This window comes from Lagopus muta, chromosome 3 (genome assembly GCF_023343835.1).
Source record: "Lagopus muta isolate bLagMut1 chromosome 3, bLagMut1 primary, whole genome shotgun sequence".
Lineage (NCBI taxonomy): Eukaryota > Metazoa > Chordata > Aves > Galliformes > Phasianidae > Lagopus > Lagopus muta.
In genome coordinates, this window is record NC_064435.1 from 32,775,943 (window position 1) to 32,791,763 (window position 15,821).

The window sequence follows — 15,821 nt, forward strand, 5'->3', positions numbered from 1 at the left end:
AATCTGAAAGGAATTTGCAGTGAGGAGGGTGTTGGTCATTCTCTCATGTGACAATTGATAGGATGCAAGGGAGCGGTCTCAAGTTGTACCGTGGGGGGTTAGATTGGTGATTAGGAAGAATTTCTTCAGGGAATAGATAAATGGGCATTGGAACAGTCTGCCTAGCAAGGCAGAGAAGTTCCCATCCCTTGAGGTTTGTAAGAGACATGTGGATGTGGAGCTTGGGGACATAGCGTAGTGGTAGTGCTAGGTTGATGGTTAATATGACGATCTTAAGGTTCTTTTCCAACCTAAATGATTCTGTGATTCTTCAGTGAAGAACAAGTGCTTGTGAGGTAGTTAGCACTGAAAATATTCATTATTATGACAACGTTTTTTCACTGTCACCTTTGAAACATCCTGGGTGAAGAGAATAGGGAGGGAAACACCCAGAATATGCAGTTTTTAAATCCTGATAACTATATGGCCGCAGACAAACCACAGTGGATGAGTTTTGTTTTTTGCCCCCACTGTTTTAATTTTGCCATCAACTTTATGCTGGATGCATAGCACATGGTTCTTGGGGCACTGCTGAGGTGTAATCTATTCCAGTGATACTAAAGAAAGTGATACTTCAGGCTGAGATTTTCTTCATTTGGTCTGATCTAACTGTACATTTTTAGGAAGAAAGTGCTAATTTAAAAAATTAATCAGCCTTGATTTGGGGATGCCTAACTTGTGGTAACAGTGGAAGAACCAGAAAGCTATCAGTTATTTCTACCTCTTTTTCATCTGTTTGGATTTGTTTGAGTATATTAAGGCCATCTGACTTGCTGGAGACATCAGCACTACTACTAAGAAAATGAGTGAAAAGTGGAATCACAACTCTTCCCATGCAGAGTTTGCCAGAGGCATCCTGTGTCATTTTGAACATTCTGGGCACGTGCAAATGGATGACTAATGCTCACAGTACAGGTTTTATTCCATTAGATTATGTCATCTCTAGTTTCAGTAGTTTCCCTAGAGGACCTCTTCACTTCTTTATATTTAAAGGGCATTTTTGCCTAAATGAACATTGTTGCTTTACAGGTCTAGTCATAACGAGGAAAGACAAAGCATTAACAAGAATGGCAAATGTGGACATTTATTTCCTTTAAATAATGAATCCCTTTTGCTGATGTCTCTGATAGCAACCTCCTAAAAGCAACCTACTGAAAAGCTGCTGCATTGAGTTCGGGCACAGCCATATGTCAGGCAAGGTTCCTGAGATCCCTTGCAGATTTCCTGTGATTTCATGCACAGATCAGTTTCTTCTGGGCTGCTTTGAAGCACACAAGATGTATTGTGCTGAGCTGTGTGCGGAAGGGAGACACAGCTGTCAGGGGCCAGGGGTTGCCTTTTAATTTAATCTTTCTTGCTCTAATTCACTGAAGTATGTTGTTTATGTTTGCATGGATGGGGGAATAACCTCATTTGTGTTCCGACTGTCACTGTGCAGCCTTTCTGCAGGGGGTGTTTGCCTCTTGGTGGAGAGGCACCAGAGTCAGCAAAAAGTAGCCATTTTTAACATAAAAAGTATCATATATGTAAACAAAGAAGAGTCAGCTTTAACTCTGCTCTGTGATAACATGATAACCACCAAATTGTTATGATTGCATGGCTGGATTTCTTGTATCAGTTCCTTGTCTCTCAGTATCCTAGTTTATATTAGATAAATAGAGTTGTCCCTTAATGTATTTTACCTGTGAATTATTGACTGGTGCTTTCAACCTTAAATCCACTTAAGGATAGAATAGATTTCCAAAGTGACCATTATACTATCTTGCGTGTCTCCTTTATTACCCTCCAGATACTACATTACTTTTGTATATTTATATTTATGTACAAATGAAGTATTTGAAAAAACCCTTGCTGTGGACCCATGACTAAGCTTCTTCATATGATTGTTATCTGCTTTCCTCCTCCATTTCTTCTTGCCTCTTCACTGTATCTAATTTAAACCTGATTTGTTTTTTTTTTCCCCCTTCTTTTTTATTGACATTTTTCTTAAGAAGGAATTCTGCACATGTTCAATGCCAAGCATCAGACATGAGATAGTAGCAGGTACAAAAACTTGACACTTTTTATTCAGAGATGGATTAGACAGCAACAGAGTTGTCGCATTTTTCTGGCTCACAAGTGCAAGGTAATTCCCCCTCCCATGGTCTCAGGCTTGGTTATTTGGTTGATTTTTTGTAAAAGAGTTCCAGCCACTACCAGTATTTCCTAACCTTATATTTGAATATAGTTCTGATGCAGGAGGTGGTGGAGATTCATGATCCTTGAAGTCCCTTCCAACCTGGGCCATTCAGTGATTCTGTGTGATTCTGTGTTCTTTGTGGTCTGGCTTGAGAGTTTAGCCTCATATTCATCTTGCTGTTCATCTTGCTTACAAAGGAACATGGCCTCACTGCAACATAACACCTGGTCTAGTGGTTGGCGACCCTGCCAGTGGCAGGGGGGTTGAAACCAGATGATCTTTGAGGTCTTTTTCAACCCAGGCCATTTTATGGTGAGCATATGAGCTTACCAATGGGTTAACCTCTGTGACAGCAGAGCTCTTTGCTGGGAATCCACTGACAGAGGCCTGAGGGCTATCGTGCCTCACGTTTATGCTTCTCCAGAAATTGTTATCCTCACTGTAAATGTGAGATTATGTAAACCTCTGCCATTGATGACTGATTGTGCCTACTTCGGGAATGCTTTTAAGGGCACAAGGGGGTTTCCAAAGTTACCTCAAAGGAATGATATTTAGAAAGGAAAATAATATTTTCTTACATCATTTGCAACCACTGCAAATGACTGTTTGAAGGTTTGCCTCCTAATTCATTCTTCTCCCTCACTCACAAAAGACCCTCAAATCTTTTAAATTGCTGTGCTGGCAACTGAGCCATTTGGATGACAATTTGATCTGTTTCTTTCTTCTCCTCCCCAGGCATTGTTAGGATCTGGATTTAGTCCTGCGTTCCTTAAATGGATAAAAATCTACACACTCAGCAACAGGCAAAAATGCATTTATAAATGGGTTAATCTCTTTGCCAGCTGAGTTTATTTTCAGGAAATCTCAGCTCTTTCCACTCTCCTGGATTTCAACATAGACAGCCCATGTAAGTCTAGCAATATAAATCAGGTCAGCTCTGAGTGTAGAGGTGTGGAAGCGAGACAAAGAGAATGAAATCAGTTCCTGCACACTACTGCCATGCTAATGACACAGTTACAAGGAGTCACTTTAATCCCAAGTGTCCTGTGTGTTCTGCAAAAACGTGTTGAGTTGACCTGCCAGGATTTAAGATAAATCCACTGAAATGAAGTGAACTGTGGCCATTTATTTATTTATTTTTAAGTGGCAGATGTGAGAGCTTTTTTTTTTTTTAAAGCTCAAACTCATCTAAGTGCAGAGCGTTAAAATAGAAGCTATTCCAACTTTCTGTCTATGTAGCAGATTATCTGGCAGTACAAAATGGTATAAAGCTATGGCCAGAATAATTTTTTGAAATTAGATAAATTTTAATTATAGCAGTGAAGAATGGAAGACAAATTAGACATATGATATTTCTGCAGTATGATCAGCATCACATAGGTTCAGGCTTCCTTTGTCTGCAATAATTGTAATTCAGCATATGCAAACCTGTGAACAGGTTAGCTGGGCAGTTATGTTCTGTAATGATTACAAACATGCATAATTAATATCTGGAAGAGAGAGAGTATTCTTGGTAAGAAGGCTTATTTTTAATTCTTTTCCAAGATTTTTTATTATGTAAGTGAAGGAATCCCAGATTGCTACTTCTAATTAAATCAGATATTTCTTCTGAGGTGTGCCTGTTAAATAACAGGACCAGAAAGCAGAGTGGCCCAGGGCAAATTGTTGAACTTATTTTTAACCTATTCATCACACTTGGTCCATCTTTCCTCAAATAGATCAGCCACTAATAGTAACAGCTACAAATTCCAAGTAACTCCTACTGCTTTGGATACTTGCTAATGTTCTTGTAGGTTCATTCTGGGTCAGACTGTCGTTAAGTTTATAGAGAGAGCCCAGCTTCCTAACACTGATAGAGGATTTGTCCTGAAAATAACGAAGGCATGGAGACCAGGACCAGGATTTAAGCAAAGACAACAGCACAACACAGGTGACAAACTCCCTGTAGGTATTTGAATCTTACTGGGAACTACTAGTGTTGTCTCTGTTTCATCAGGTGCATCTGTACTTCAATTGAAAATGCATTTCTGGGTTTTGTTATTAGTGTTTGACTGATTCAGTGTAGCAGTGTAATGTAACTGATGGTAGATCTTGGGCTTACAGAGTTTGTGATTTTGGATAGTGATAAGATCAGAGAAAGAATGTGATGTTTGGCTGAAACAGGTGAATTAAATGGAAAAAATGAAGGGGGGATGGGGGATGGGAGAAGAGGATGATCAAATAATAACCAAATGAAGGAAGATTACATGGCAAGAGAATACTTAAATAATTAACTCCCTTTATTTAATAGATTTCAGAAGGGGATGAAGCTTCCTGCCTCTGGTTCTCTACTGGATGGGCACAGAATGGCTTGGAGAGCCATGGGGTCACTTTGCTACAAGGCATGAGATATGCTTTGGGGTAAAGACCTGCTCCAATCACTGTGGTCCCAGCAAGGGAGAAGGGCAAGAGAGTGTGGGGCTAGGACGTGGGGCTGGGGAAGGTGAGCTGTGGTTGGATCTCTGTTCTGCAAAGAGAGAGAACTGGGTTGGGCAAATGATAAAGGGAAGGATGGTGGCTTTGAGAAGGGATTGAGAAGGACTAAAGGGAAGGTATCAAAACTTGACCCCTAAGCAGGAGGTTAGCAGAGGAGGGAGGAGCTGTTGTGTAGGTCAGAGGAGCGAGGTGATGAAAATTCTCTTCAGGTTGCATGTGATTTTAGTATAGGTGTAAAAGTCAAATTGTTCAAAAAGGAAGACCAGCATCCTTTGGTGCTGCCACCCATTGTACAGGAGACAAAGTCTAAAAAGTGAGAGTACAGCTGCCTACATCACTCTGTTAAATAGTCAAGTGTGAAACACGGGCTTCTTATTGCAAATAAGGGTTGGAACTAGATATTCTTTGAGGCCCCTCCCAACCTAAGTCATTCTGTGCAATATAGACACACTGGAAAATGCTAACTTTCAGCTCTTCTCTCTTCACACTTGGTGAGGATGGAACACTGCTCTTGGGACTAATCCACAGTGGTTGTGCATGGTGAAGGAAAGGGACAGGGCTGTGAATCTCTTGCAGACATACACAACACATTTATTTTACGGAACTGTGTCTCTTACCAGACAGGAGCAGGAGGGTCTGGGTGAAAATAATAAAGAAACACATCATTTTCACAAATCATCATTATCTATTCCAGCAGAAATACCAGCAAAACTTCTGGACAAACAATTAATTAATTGAAAGTGCATTTGAAGATAATGAGCATCACACACACACGGTTCAGATGAATGCAGAAAATGATTATGGCTAGGGACAGGAGAAGAAATTAAGCTGAACTTTTAATTTTAAAAAGCAGCAGATATAGCCACAGGGAAATATTTGGGAAAGCCTACATTTTCATTAAGTTGTTTTGCTAAGGAACAGAAATCATTTCTGATTTACATGAAATTAAATGACTGTATGTGTACTTGTCTTTCTTCCTTTTTCCTTTTTTTCTTTCTCTTTATTTTTTATTTTTTTTTTTACTATTTTTATTTTTTATTCTTTATTTTTTTACCCTTTCCCCCACCAAGTTCTAAACTAATTACATAGATTCTCAAGGAATTAATCAGATTTAAGACCTCAGGTCTACAGACTCTATTCAAGAAAACTACAGCACTACATTGTAGTTTTGTTTCCCCTGAGAACTAAGGCATGAAGGAGATGTCCTTAACTTCTCTTATTGCTGCTTAATGCCACATCCTGAAGGGGAGCTGGATTAAGACAGCTTGTTATTTTTTGCATATCTACCAAAAAGTATTTTGGAAATCTCTTCCTGTAGATTGGTTCTAGCTTTCCTGCTTTTATTTGAATGTGCAGCTTTCATTCATTTCTGTTAATTTAGAATGCTATAAGTAGTGTTTTACAGTCATTGACCTGTCAGATATTAAGGCTATCAAATATAGGGAATTTGAAGTGACTAAGTACAGGGAATGTTTTCTAACTCATGTATTTCTTCAGTGTCCAGAGGTACAAGAAAGGATGTAAAACTGAATGCTTGCATGTTTATGAAGTTTGTCTGTATTTTAGCAAAAATGACCAAGCTTACTAATGCTCTGTTAGCTATGCTAGATGCAATACTGTTTTACACCATGATGCCTCTTTGATTGTATGAACAGCTGTGCTAAAATCTTGTTTTTTCACAACCCATGCAAGTACCATACAAGATGACTACTCTCGTTTCTAGAGCTCAGAACTAACCCTGGTATTTCTCAGCATAGCCTTCTTTGCACAATGTAGATTTGCTTTGAAGGCCAGATTCAAGCCAACTGGTTTGGCTGAACAAGATGAGGGGAGCACAGAGCCGTGTCACTGTGCCAAAGCAAGCAAGAACAGTTTGTTGGCCCATGGTCCACTCACAGTGCAAAGACCACATGCTGTGGGAGACAGACCTCCATCTGCACACCTGCTAGATAACTTCTGGCATCACCTGCAGGGCAATGGTACCAACCTTGTGGGAAGGCAGAGTGAGGAAAGGGATAGAGAAGGATTGCAGTGATGGAGAATGTGAGCAAGGCCAGCACTAATCATTGCACTTTTTCAGTGACTTCCCTTAAGATGTCTGACTAAATCAGAGCTGGAAAATATACAAGTTTCTACCTCTCACAACTAATAACCTAAATACTCTAAAATCTCTTATACAAGAGACAAATTGACCAGTACTAATACTGGAGGATGAGATACAGATGTAACATGTAGATAGTATGAAACAAATTACCAAAGTATATATTCTCATCCATTTTAATTATATATGAAATCCCACCAGCAATGAGCAGAACTCTTGTGAGCTCCTTCAGTGTGCTGAAGTTCTAGGTATTTTCACACTGTAGTAACCTATTATTCACTGAGTGTCTATAAAGTAAAGAAAAAAAGAGGCCTGGAAGACAGCCATTTACTTCCCTCTGCATTTATTGAATATGGAGCTTAGTCAAGCAACCCATCACACAGATGTACACATTTTAGATAGTTACAGCTAGGTGAGTTGGGTTCCATGCATTTTAAAATCTCTTGGCCTGATAAGGGGGGAAATAAACATTTTTTCCACAGCCTTAAGTAATAATTATATATATAATATAATTATATATATTTATATATAATGTAATCAATAATTAAAGAACAACAAGTCTTTCTTGCTCTGTAGTGTCTGCCCCAGTCTTATCCAGTCAGTGGAGTTACCACTGTAACCTTGTTTCTGGAGACAAAACACGGTGTTTATGGCAATAATATTGCAAAGGATATTGGTACTGAAACTGGCAACTCGATGAAGTGGTGAAGGCCTTAATATGGAAATCTTCTGTCTTTTAGTATCCACACAGTTTTATTCTGCATTTTGAGGTTTTAGGATTCATTAAGCTATTCCTTGCCTTATTTATCTGAGTCATTCTTCAGTCTCGTTCCAGCATTCTGGTTTTGGTTAGTAGTTATTAAGCATTATTAAGTTAGAACAGCTCTAATGGGAAAAATGACTATTTTGTCCTGGAAAATTGGAGAAGTTCTAACAGCTGTGAGTTTTCCCATGTTGAATCTGAGCATGGATAGCGCAATCTGAAATGATGTTACCACCTTTAAGATCTGTCTCTCAGGAACATTGTTTCTTTTGCATTTTCATTATGGCTGCAAGCTACTATGTTTCCTCGATAGTTTACTTTAATAAGATGATACTTCTTTATGTTCAGTGAACAATAAACCTGATCTTTCCACTGTATCAACAATCTATGCTGGAGAAATAATTAAAGCTATAATGCCAGAAAGAAGGGTATGTGGGATAATCCAAACATCTGCTTTTGTTTACAAATGCAATGCGGAGATCCATAAACCCATCCAGGGAAACTATAGGCTGCTTCATACTTAAATTCAAATTAACTACCCACAGAAGAGGATGTCTATCTGTTTCTTATTGGAATGGTGAAGTTTCAAGGTTCTGAACAACGAGGCTCGAGGCTTGGTACAAATTTCAGGTGAAACCATGGAAACAGCAGGAGCGTTTTTACTCAAAATAGAAACATCACAAATGACCTTTACATTTAAAAGCTGATGCTGCACGTTGTCATTGAGATGTGAACAATGGGTATAATATCAAGTCCTCCCTTCCAAAACTGTTCCTGATCTTACAAGGAAGAATATTTGAAACCTGAGGAATCTTCTAGTCTTCCTTTTTAATGATTGCAAGGTAGGGAAATCAGAAATACATGGGATGACCTGATAAATTGTAAATGACAGCACTGGAACCTGAGAGAGAGACACTCAGAGGGAGTAATTTGCACTTGAAGACTGAAGCTTGAATTCTGTGTGAAGATTCAGAGTATGAGAACTTCTCCCTTCAAGTAGTCACTTGTGAATGGCTTTCTGCTGTCCTTGTGCAGAAGGACAATTGTTTTCTATCAGATTTGCTGTCTTTTTTTAAAGGTGCTTTCATTTCTGACAGAAGATAAGTAAATTCATTCTTTACCTTGTATCAGAATGCAGAAGCTCTGGGGGGCCAGCCATGCTCATGCTTTTGAACTGACTCACAGAGAGGCTTGCCTCCAGTAAAGACAAACAAGCCAACAGGGCCTGGGAGTGCCAAGACAAGACCTCAGCCCCTGCTTCCTCCTTCCCACATGGGTAGGGGTTTGACTGATCAGACCCTATGTCTCCAGGTATTCAAACAGAGCCGAAGACACTCCCAAGGAGGTTTCAGGTGCACGTAGATTCTTTGCTCCTCAGAAGAAAAAATGGGTTGAAGGAGACAACAAACTGGAGAATAAGTGACTGATAATAGAAATGTTACTTTTTGCTTCTCTTGGGCTAGATTTTACTTTTTTCTTTTGGACAGCATTTCATCTTCTGGGTGTAGCTAACACAAAACCCTTTCTAAAGTCACTTCTGCTCCTACATACAAATTCAGAACATAACCCTGCATGTGTCAGTGGCATTTCTGCTTAGTGCTGAGCAGTAACTTAGTAGTGACTTTCTGGACACTATATAAGGCCAAGGCTGAAATGCCTCCTGCAGCTTTGTTTGCCTTCTCCAGTGGTTTTATACAGCTCTATTGAATTCACACTTTTTCTTTCAGCCTTCTTTTCAGCTCTTTCCCTTTATTTATATGAAGTTTGACTGTTGTCTCTATGTAAACGTATGTGCCTAAGAGCATGCTTGTGTGCACATCGGTAATAATAGTTTTTACCACACTTCTCTTTTGCTTTGTTGAGAAACCCTTGTACTTCCAGTAGAAATTTTAATACTTAAAGAAGTTTGCTGCCACTGCCCTTGAAGATCTGCTTGCTTTGCCTTGCCCTTGTGCTGGGAGCAGCTCTTCCTTTAGATGACAGATAGGAAGCCCATTTTTTGACATTTCACATCCAGCAGTGTCATGGCATGAGCAGCAAAACAATAGCTTCAGGGACAATAGGGACAGACTAAAGAAGTTTGAGTAAAAATCTGCATTATGAGCACTGTTCTAGGCAGGATTTTCATTTAAAAACGATTAGAGCTTGCTTTAATACAACATTTATTTATTTATTTATTTATTTATTTATTTATTTATTTAGCAAACTCATTTAATTGTATTCATTGTAGGTCAATAATGTATGTTAAAAGTTGATGCATAGCAACATTTCTTGTACAAACACATCCTCTGTCCCTGTTGACCAGAGTAGTTTCTGAGTAGTAACAAAGGCAATCAGAAATTCAAGGTCACAAGGAGAGCAGCAGTCCCAGCAATGCCATACCTTACTATAAGAGCCATGAGGTCACACTGCAGCGTGCCCTTTAGCATTGTGCAGCAGGAAAACTGTGACATAGTCACCATCACTGAGACATGGTAGAACCACTCTCATGACTGCAGGGCTGCAGTCAGGGGCTCAGGGCCAGTCAGCATGTGTTTGTGAAAGGCAGGTCCTTCCTGACTAACCTGATCTCCTTCTGTAACCAGGTGACCCACCTGAGGGAAAGGCTGTGGATGTAGTCTGCCTAGACTTTAAATGAAGCCTTTGACTCTGTCTCCAACAGTATTCTGCTGGAGAACCTGACAGCCCACAGCTGTGGCAGCTGGCTAGATGGCCAGGCCCAAAGAGAGGGAGTGAATGGAGTTAAATCCATCTAATAACCAGTCATGGGTGGTGTTCCCATGGGTCAGTTCTGGGGACCATCCTGTTTAATATCTTTGTTGATGATCTGGATGAGGGGAATGAATGCAAGTGCACCCTCAGTAAGTTTGCAGATGACACCAAGTTGGGAGAAAGTGTTGATCTGCTTGAGGAAGGCTCCAAGGAGAGATCTGGATAGGCTTCTCAATGGGCTGAGGCCAATTGTATGAGCTTTAATAAGACCAAGTGTCTAGTCCTGTATTTTGGTTACAAGAAAGAACATACATCACTATAGGCTTGGAGCAGAATAGCTGGAAAGCTGCATGGAGGGAAAGGATCTAGGGCTATTAGTTGACAGAGAGCTAACATGAGTCAGCATTGTGCCCAGATGGCCAAGAGGTTTACTGGAATCTTGGCTTGTATCAGAAATAGCATAGTAAGCAGGAGCAGGTAATTTTCCCTCTGTACTCAGCACTGGCTAGGCTGCATCTCAAAGTGCTCTGTTCAGTTTTGGGCCTCTCACTACAAGAGAGATCAGAGAATGTCCAAAGAAGGGCAATGAAGCTGTGAGAGATCTAGAGCACAGGCCTCATGGGGAACGGTTGAGTCAACCGGGATTGTTTAGTCTGGAGAAGAGGAGGCTCAGGGAAGATGTAATTGCTCTCCACAATTACCTGAAAGGAGGGCGATGTGAGGTGGGGGCTGATCTCTCATCTACCAGGTAACAGTGATAGGACAAGAGGTCCTCAAGTTCCACCAGTTGGATATTAGGAAAAAATTATTCTCAGAAGGAGTGCTGAGACATTGCAACAGGCTGCCCAGGAAGGTGGTGAACTCATTGTCCCTGGAGGTTTTCAAGCAACATGTTCAAGATGTGGCACTGAGGGACACGGTGAGTGTGCATGGTGATGATGTGTTTGTGGTTGGACTAGATGATCTTAGTGGTCTTTTCCAGCCTTAATAATTCTATGATTCTATGATTACACAGCACCTTAGTCTTAATGATCCCTACTGACATCTAGGACTAAGTCAACAATTAATACAAATAAATTTTTATTTTATTTTATTTTATTTTATTTTATTTTATTTTATTTTATTTTATTTTATTTTATTTTATTTTATTTTATTTTATTTTATTTTATTTTTTAAGAGAAGAGAAGATTACCATCTGGGTAAAGGAGGGATTTTGGTTGAGGTGAATTGTGTCTTGGGCCATCCTTGAGTCAATAGCCTTCACATTGAGACCCTCAGCTTTTTGCAGATGGCATTACTGGTCAGAACAACATTATTAATGACATTATTGCAGATATAACAGATCAAATTTACTCAATAATCCAGCCAGGATCCAATTGTCAGCTGGTGTGAGTGAAGGATGGGAGCAGCTGGAACTTCCTTCCACAACAGTATGGAAACTGTGTTTGCAAAAGACTGACTTGTGGTCCCTCAGCCCCTCTTGCAATTCCCCTTCTGACAATGTCTGGTCTAGTCAATATTTCTACTGAGTATATCCCATCTTCCTTACAAGATTTAACCTGTTGAATAATGCTAACGTGAGAACAGACCTCCAGAATGTCATGACAATATGTTTCTGACAATTATCTGTGACCTTCGGCAGAAGAGCTGCACAGGGATTCTCCTGCTTATCTGATACAGAATGTTATCACTCGAGGAAGCACTGGCACAGTTACATTCCTCTTCTTGACAGCAAGATCGCTGGATCACACTGGAGGCAGCAGGAAAGCCTGAAGTAGGAGATGAGGGCAGAAGAAAAAAATGGGTCTGTATTTTTTCCTCTGGGAAGGTGTCCTCTCAGTCTGACATCTCTCCATCTGGCTTTCTTGACACCAGCCCTGCTAAGGCAGGACCCATCAGCTCAGCACCTCTGCTCTGCTGTCTCTCACTTCAGCTCCAGTGCTACAGTTTCCCCAGTTCCTACCCAACCCTTACTGCCAGATTAAAGTTAGTGTTCAATACAAATGAAGCTGCGTGAAACTGAAAATGAACCTGAACTGTGTTGCTCTTACCTTTGCCAGTGCATTGCAGCATAATTGGCCACAAATGACTTGTCTTTTGCTTTTTTCCTTCTGGCTTGGTGTGAGGACAAGGTGATTCTGGCCCTTCTCTCACCCTAGGGGAGAACAGATATCTCTATCTACATAGTATCTCCTTATCTCAGGGACCTTGGGGCTCTGGTGCATTCCCTTTAAGTAAGTGCTAATAGAAAGCAGCATCTCATGCAATCAAGGTTTTTTTAAGGCAGAAGAGCTGTGCAATTCACAGTGCCAGTGCATAGTCTGTATTTTACCCCTTTAGAGAGCTATTGACTTTACATCCTCCTGCACAGATGAGTGCCCCACCCTGTGTGTGGTTTCATCTCCTGTAGTAGAGTGGTCTTCAAGAGAGTCTGGGAGGCTGCAGTAGTTTGAATTTCCTATTGGATTTCATGTTAAGACCCCATGACTGCCTTGCCTGAATGCCTTCTTGGGTCACCAGCTGCAAGAGGCTACTGCTTTCTGAAATAAGCTTCCAGAGTGCCCACATGAAAAACATGTTTTCAAGGATTAGAAGGTGAATAATGTTTCAGCATATGGTTCCTCTTAGAGCATTTCCTTTGTCTCTTTTTTCAGCCTTATAATAATAAATACATAACTTTGGGATAATTTTGCATGCATTCTTCTAAGAGGCCTGTGAGTTTTATTTGTATAGAGACCCTTAGGCTGTAAAATATGCCCTGCTGGGCAAAACATCCTTTCTATAAAAACAACAAAAACCTGCTCTTATATCTGGCCTAAATCTGTTTTGAACATTGGTACATATTCACCAGATGCTGTCCTGGCTTCTTTTTCTATCTCAGCTTTCTACACTGTCTCACTGCAGACTCTGTATTTGCCAATAGCCCACTGCATTCTTTTCTGGTTTTCATATTCTGGGTAGAAAATTTGGTTTAAGTGTGGGAGCTGTACAGTAGTCCCAGGGCTTTAAATGGGCTTTGCAATTCCAGATGTTGGGAGTAGAATCCTTATGGATTTTCTTAGGAGGAAATGTTTCACACAGAGGTGGTGACACACTGGAACAGGTTGTCCAAGGAGGCTGTGGATGCTCCATCCCTGGAGGCATTCAAGGCCAGGCTGGATGTGGCTCTGGGCAGTCTGGGCTGATGGTTGGTGACCCTGCCCATGGCAAGGGGTTGAAGTTAGATGATCACTGTGGTCCTTTTCAACCCAGGCCATTCTATGATTCTGTGATTATCTCAGATTATGGTTTTCCTTGTTTCAGTAGTATTCTCTCTTTTCAGATCTGCTAAAAGAGAAGGAAGCTAACTTCTAACTTCTGTACTCACAATTGAAGGACACTTTTAATGTTCTTAGATTTACCAAATCACTGATGTGAAATCCCAGTTTAGAGAGAAATGTGTTTCATGTGAGTGTATTCTCATCACTCCTTCTCCTAGCAAATCCTGCATTACCCTTATTTTTGCTACCTTTTACTATACCCAGCTGCTTTCAATTCCTTTATTGCTACTCAGAAATCAAACTACTCTATGATTTTTAAAGGCACTGCTTTGCACAAATGTTCTTTCCTTTTGTATCAAGGCACAAGCACTGATTCCAGGCAGCAAATTCAGAGACCTGTATGGTCCATAAAAATGAACCTGATGTGCCTGTGGACACACTGTGGATTAATTTAGATATTGGCAATGGAATCGATTTCTTTCTTTCTCTCTGTTTAATGGTGCATTATAGATTTAGGTTTAAGGCCCCCAAGTTTCTCACAGGATGAGTTCTGCGGTTGGTGATGCTGGTGCTCAGGGAGTGCTATGGTCACACCAGACTGAGAAGGATCCTGCTGTGGATCCTTTCAAGGGGAAGGGGAGGTGATCCAGGAGCTCCCAGACTTGTTTATGTTCCTGCACACTGACTTGGGGAGAGGATATTTTTACTTAGTGGCATTCTTCCATGTTTCTTCTATTGTCATGCTGATATTCTGTGATTTTGCCAGTGCAATTCCCCTGAGAGAAGCTAATGATCATGCAGGGGACAAAAACAATGAGCAAATGTTCTATTTTAATATGGAATTATGAATTTGGATATGGGCAAAGAATTCAAGCAGATTCAAACTTTAATTTTGTCTTTGTCACTTACCATCTAAAACCAGCAAGCATAAAGGCATGTAAGTGTGGAAAGGAAAATAATGTTTAAGGATAGCTAAGGTCATAACACATACATTAACTGAATATAAATACATCAGGTTATACGTGAACACAGAATTATTGCCAAGAGGCTGTGGAAAGATGACATTGAAATAAAGCAGCAGACACCGAAAAGCAAGATCCTGGTGAATGAGAGTGAGGAGGAAACCTGCTTCAGTCTTTGCTCGTGGCTTTGATCCTGGGTTCAAAGAGCACTTGCCACAATTTCAAATGAATGTTTGCACCACTTTAAAAGCAGGATGTAGTAAAGGAGCTTTCAGAGAGAAAATGTGAACACCAGGAGTGAAATGGAGTAGAAAGGCTGCATATACCTCCCTTTGCCTCTCCCATTTATATTGTCTATCCCATGCCTGATACTACTGTTGCAGTAGGACAGAAAGGCTTAAAACTAGGATTTCTAGGAAATAACAGTAAGCACTAAATGTGCCTTTACATTCAAGGCATATATCACTGCACATCTTATTTGTGCTAGGGTACCACAGCAGCGTATATTTTTTAATCAGAGTATCCTAGTGTTTAATAACAAAGGTCAGAGGGAAGGCCCTCTCCCCTTCCTAGTCTCAGACCACTGAGGCTCTTCCCTTACTCTGTAACTCCCTGCATCCCCCCCTCGCTTCTGCCCACTGCACACCTCCTGGTAGAGTCTGACATTGCAGCACTGGGAATTACAGCCCTTCACTCCTTGTTTGTCACTTATCATTCATCAGGATGCTCTCCAGAGGTTCACAGCATGTAGAAAAATAAAATGTGCATAGTTTCTTTCTTCTGCACTTTCCCTTCTTGCTTTCTTTTTTTTTTTTTTTTTTTTTTTTTTGAATTATAATTGTTTCATTTTATTATTTAAGCTCCTTATGTTTAAAGAACACTTGAGACTTTTTACATTCAAATTTGTTTTTCTTCTTTGTGTACACATATAGAACACAGACACAAAGATTTGATGCTTTTGGTCCCATTTTCACAATGATTAAGAAAGCCCAAGATAGTGAAAGTCCAGAGAGAGTCCAGCAGAGAGCCACAGAGATATTAGTGTCTTGGAGCATCTCCCATATGAGGGAAGGATGAGAGAACTGGGACTGCTCAGCCTGGAGAAGTCAAGTTTGAGGAGGAGTCTTATCAGTGCTATAAATATAAAACCTGCAGGAGTCAAATGGATGGGGCCAGGCTCTTTTCAATACTGTGTAGCAACAGAAGAAGGCTCAGTGGGCACAGACTGGAACACAGGAAGCTCCATACAAACGTGAGGAATAACTTGTTACCTTGAGGATGACAGAGCACTGGAACAAGCTGCAGAGAGAGTTTTTGCTGGAGCTATTCA